Here is a 6,000-nt window from a genome sequence, read left to right as displayed (position 1 = left end):
CTTAAAATGTAAACCAGAAAGGTGTCACCTACACAGACTGCAGATCCAAATTCTCAAAATCTAGTGAACAAAATTAACCAATATCAGTATAATTTAGAAAATCCCTATCTATTGAAATTAACCCATTAAGCTACTTTACAGCTAACTTTTAACTGGCAAAATAATTAGTACAGTAGAACCTCAGAGTTACAAAAACCTCGGGAATGGAGGTTGTTCATAACGCTGAAATGTTCATAACTCTGAACAAAACATTACGATTGGTCTTTCAAAAGTTTACAACTGAACATTCCCTTAATACATCTTTGAAACTTCACTATGCAAAAGAAAAATTTTGCTTTCTCTTTATTTTTTAGTAGTTACGTTTAACACAGTACTGTACTATATTTGCTTTTTTTTTTTTTTTTTGGTCTCTTCTGCTGCCTGATTGCATATTTCTGGTTCCAAATGAGGTGTGTAGTTGACTGGTCTGACTGGTCAGTTCCTAACGCTGGTGTTCGTAATTCTGAGGTTCTACTGTTTATGTTTCATACTGTAGAATTAGTAAGCTGTAGTAAAGTTTTAAAGTACATTTACCACTCGACTCTTCCCCCTTTACTTTCCGCTGCAGCGCATAGCTACACATACCCTACACCCACCGATGGTGGTGTGTGGTGTAGACATAGCCTTGGTCTCCAAGGATGCTATTCAGTAGCTGTAATGGAGGTTCATATTTACAGATCTGTGTGATGTCTCACTGTACATCACATCTTCAGAGTAATAAGAGTAAATGATTCTGTATGTGAAGGGAATCTCTTGTGGTGTGATTGATTTAGGATTTAAACTTCTTATAGAATATTAATTTAGTCCCTGTTTCCAGATTACAGGTGACATACATATCGTATGTGATAAAATTTGTATCAATTTATGTCTGTCATTGCCAATGGCTGAAATCTCTTCTGTAATATCATTCCTTTACTTTGCCTGCCACTAAAGGTATTGTGCTAAGATGGGAAGACCTCTGTGGTTTTGCAATTTATACTATAGCTGGGATATTTTTTTCTCCTATATAACTATTGGACAAACGGGAAGCTACAGGTATGTTCACTACTGACATTAGGAATCACTCTTTGATGCCATTAAATATTCAGTTCTGTACTTAGGGAAAGAGATCAAACCAGATTTATTGGAAGCATTGTGTGTGGTCAGACCATTTGCCTAAGGATGAGGAGACTAGGAAGGAAATGCAGCAAGACAAGAAAAGGTTCTGGCATTTCCCAGCAGCAAACCTGCCAAATGTTCAGTACATGAAAGAACTAGGGGCCCCTCCTCTGATCTATTCCTTGAACGTGGATGGTGATGGGAGGAGAAAGGTCAGAGGGTGCTCATCAAGAGAAAAGGGATAGCAAGAGCTAAATACGGAATGAAGAATAACAGAAAAATGAGGAAAAAACAGGCAAAGATAATGAAGGCTAAAATATAGGCTAGGGATACTATAGGCTAAGGATTCTGTTTCTATCTTCATCTCCCCTAATTTCCACAGCAAGACTATTCCAAAATTCTGTTACTAGTGTCCATGACACTCTAGGAGGAAGTGGGAGGAATTTAAAAGTTCAATACTGCAAGAGAGGATCAGATGAAACAGAGTGAACCAACTAAGACAATGTCTGCAGTAAGAAAATAACCTATAGTTGACAATGGATGTCAGCCATGGATCTTAACCCTTATCCCACACCCAACTAAGGTGGAAAAAATGTGGCCATTAACATAGGCTTGGCCAAACCCCTTTTCAGGAGCTAAATACTGCACCCCTAACTAGACATTCTTGTGCACCAGGGATGAAATCCTGGCCCTACTGAAGTCAAAGGGAATTTTGCCATTGACTTCAATGAAACTAGGATTTCACCCAGTGTCTAGTTCCCTTCTGTTTTCATTGCAGACAGTAGTTTGACCAATCTGTTTTCAAGCCCGTTGAGGGCAGTGCCACCCAGGGAAGGGGGAAAAGCCCAAGGCTTACTCTTACTGTCAACAACAGACTGTATTCATCATACAGTTCTTCAGTTCCCAAAAAAGGAGGACATTTCCACCGCTCTCACACCTTTTATTCAATCAGGCGGAATCAGGAGTTATATTCACCCCCTCTGCCCAGATCTTGGTTCCTGGATTTGGGGACTTTAAGGGGAAAGGTGGTATTTAATGAATTGGTCTTCTAACATTCTTTCCATGTTTGCACTCTGACCAAAATACTCCAGAAGACAAGTCAATTTCAAAGTAGAAAAGGAGCAGTGGTGAACACTTTGTATGTCTGATGGTTTATAGGCTCACTGTTATAGCGTCTAAGCACTCAAATGGGTGAATGCAGAAAACTAATAGTGGCTACAGCAATTGCCATATTACAGGCCTCACAATTGAAAAAACTGTTTTAACCAACTGGCACCAGGAAAATCTGAAAGCCTAACAAATATCTGCGCTGCTGAATACCCACAAATCCAGCTGAAGTCACTGGGAGCTGCATGCTCGGCACCTCTGAAAATCAGACTCACGAGAGATCAACCTCAGTGTATGCTAGCACATTGGAAAAGCCTAATTACAGAAGCTAACGGGTTAAAAAAAACAAAAAAAACTAAAACTGAGCAAATACTACACAAAGCAGTGACTGGAATAAAAACCACAAATACACTTCAAGAGTATTTGCAAACCTTTTTATTAATTTTCTACAAACATTTATACAAATGGAGGGGAGGGATTTCTTACAGGAATGTTAATGGAGAGTGCAAGTCTCATGAATGCTTATATGAACGTGCTTCGTGCGACAGACGTGCACTTGACGCGTTCATATAGCCATTATTGACACACATGCTTTTCACACCTGTTTATGAAAGTTTTATTCATGTAATAAGAGAGCAGAAACAATGTCATGAGTTAGATGACTACTCACACACCACAAATAATGAATAGCAAATAATCAATCAAATAGCTGAGTAGAATAATTTGTGAATAACTCATAAGCAGAAATATTTTTGCATAATGTGTTTGGCAACAATTATGAACAAATTCATAAAAATAGACAATAATTCATGAGTGGGGGAAAAGAGAGGCTACACTAATCAAGAGAATTCTCTGGATAGTTCACCCCAGCTCCCACCTGTTGTTTTTGTGTGTGGCAAAAGTAGCCCTAAGGAGAGTAAAAGCTTTCACCTACCACACACATCAATTTGGGCACCAGTTGCACCTATTTCCCATGTTTGGTCCACCGAAGCGTTAACACGTCTCTCTTGAGCTCTGGTATGTTCATACACAAAGCAGTGCCCATAAGGGTTGGGTCTACTTGTTTCTTTAGGTGTGTGTAATATAGGACAAGAGGGCCAAGAAAAGGCTGACTTGTTAAATATGGAACAGCCAAGACCTGGATGCTGCTATTATTTTCAAAGGCTGAGACCTGCCCCAACCCTTCAATTCTTTACCTTCTGCTTAGGTTCAGGGTGCAAGATCTAGTTTACCAAATGGGGGAAACCCAGGACAGTGGGGACCTGAGCAGTACCTTAGCTATCAAGCCTATCCCACGTTATTACTAACAAGGTTTTGTTTTTCACTAATACAAAAACCTTTATCAAAAGTGTATGTGGTGAGGAAAGGGGGTTCTGGGCACAGACTAGAATACAAATAGCGGAAACTGTGATTTGCAAGGACGGCTGGACTGCCAGTCATTTTGATGCCTTGGGAGAAAGCAACCAAATAGTAGGAAATAATACTTCACTGAAGGTAATCTTATGCAAATTCCAGTCACTAACAGTTCCTTGTATGGGAAAAAATAGGGTGAACAATCACAGTTTATTCAGTCTGTACAAGCTTCTGTTTGTCCAACTCAGCATGTGTCATTTTATACATCATACTGAAATGAGAAGGGAAAATAAAAAGGATGAGGTGATCACTTCACATGCTACCTGTCTGGAATGCCAAATACACAACAAGGTTTGCAGAAGATTATGTGCACTACCTGGGAGCTGGAAATAAGAATAAAGGATAAAATGAGAAAGCGTTGTGTCTGAAATTTGCTGCAGTGCTTGCAGCATAGGTGTTGAGAAAAGTCACTGCATTAAAATCCTCTTTGGGTCAGTTTGTTTCCAATTCCATTGTTTCAAAAAGCTTAATCCTTGGAAGACAGTCAAACTGCAAATTTCAAAAGGAGGAAGGGAGTCACAGCTCCAGTCAGTCATCATACATTTTGTGGCTGTGGAAAAATATTATTTTAAGCCTGGAGAGTATGTCTGCCTTATAGCCTTATAATTCACTACCATCTCCTAAAGCATTAAGGAAAGAGGATCTAAATCTATTTGCATTTCTGTTATTTCTGAGATAGTGGAAATTACCAAAACTCAGAAATAATATATTGAGAACATGGCACAGCCAGATTACATGCCGTTTCCAATTAGCTTTAGCAGCCATACATTTGGGGCAGACTTATAAGGCCAGAGAATTGGTTTCAGAACAGATTTGTGGTGAGAGATAGGGATGGAACAACTGCTTGTATCCTAATTCCAAAGTATTAGTTGTAGCCTGAGGTTAATTCATATTTTAATAGTCAAGGCTAACTATCAATATGAATCACAAACTTTAAATCCTTCTCCCATTGAAATGTAATTTTGCCCAGTTTCACTGCTTGAGAAATCAAGGCAGCATAAGTATAGTTAATGCATTTTATTTAAAAATGACTCCTAGCTTGCCAAATGTTACCTGTGAATTAGTACGGGTGGGTGTAGAGCGCTGAGCCTGCTTAGTACCAACTGTGATAGATTTAAGATCCAATTATAATGAAGTACTCCAAAATGAAAATCCCCAATTGTTTCAATGCACTAAAAAACACACTTCTCGATGGAAGGTCTGAACTGTAGATGGGCCTCCACCTATATTCTAAATGTACAGACATCTATAGATAAGGAGCTTGTGCTCACAGAGATAAAATTCCTCCTGTGAGAGGGCACCATGACGTAATTTGAATGGAAGGCACCTACACATCTGAGGACAGACTATGTATTTGCATGGAGTAATGCTGGGGAATTTGGGTAAAAGGCTTTTCATTAAGAGCAATCTCCTGTACGAGGTCTACTCGGTGATGGGGTTTTTGAGGGGTTGGCAGAGGGGCAGGTACTGGCACTCTATCAACCTTTACATTCACATTACTGAGAATGTAGCTAACTGTTTGAAAAGGTATCAAAACAGCTGCGCGCTAGCACTGTTCTAAGACTGCATGTGGTAGACTGTGGCTTGCCAGTTCAGCCTCAGCTCTGTCCCCTACAATGTGCAAAACCACATACAAAAGGTGAACATGAACATTTACCAAGAAATTGTAAAATCCCATTGTCTCTTCATAGATTCATAGATTCTAGGACTGGAAGGGATCTCGAGAGGCCATCGAGTCCAGTCCCCTGCCCTCACCAAATCCACTTCCAATATGATGTCACATTAAGATATTATTATTGTATATTTAACATATTCATTTTGGTAGTGCCCAAGGGCCATTCAAAACTGGGGGCCCACTGCACTAGGTGTTGTAAAAACAGAGTAGTAGAAAGTCCCTGCCCCAAAGAGCTTACAATCTGATAGGCAAGAGAGACGTAGGGTGGGGGAAAGAGTAGAACACACCAGCAGACCAAACAATGCAATGGCAGCAAACAGCATGATAGTGCCACAGAATAAATAAATAAAATGTTATTTATGAGTTTAATTAGGAGGAGATAAGCTAGATGGAAAGAAAAGGGAAGGGGGACTGGGCAGGGGACAAGAGGGTAGGAGAGTGTGGTGTGAAGCTGAGGGGGCGAAGACTGTGAAGGAGAAGAGGAGGAGGAGTGTTGGAGCAAACAGCCCATCAGCACAGGGCAGAGAAAGTCCAGTCAAAACCGTAGAAAGTTCTCTGAGTGTTCAGAGGTCCCTGCTTTGGCTGCTTCTGCCTCTACCAGCTCGAGTCTCTGGCTGGTTCTTCTCTGCAGCCCACATTAGGGGGAGATAGCATCTGGGTCATAGTGC

The sequence above is a fragment of the Mauremys reevesii genome, linkage group 2, assembly GCF_016161935.1.
Source record: "Mauremys reevesii isolate NIE-2019 linkage group 2, ASM1616193v1, whole genome shotgun sequence".
Taxonomy (NCBI): Eukaryota; Metazoa; Chordata; order Testudines; family Geoemydidae; genus Mauremys; species Mauremys reevesii.
The sequence above is the reverse complement of the archived record's forward strand: the minus strand, read 5'-3'. Positions refer to the sequence as shown.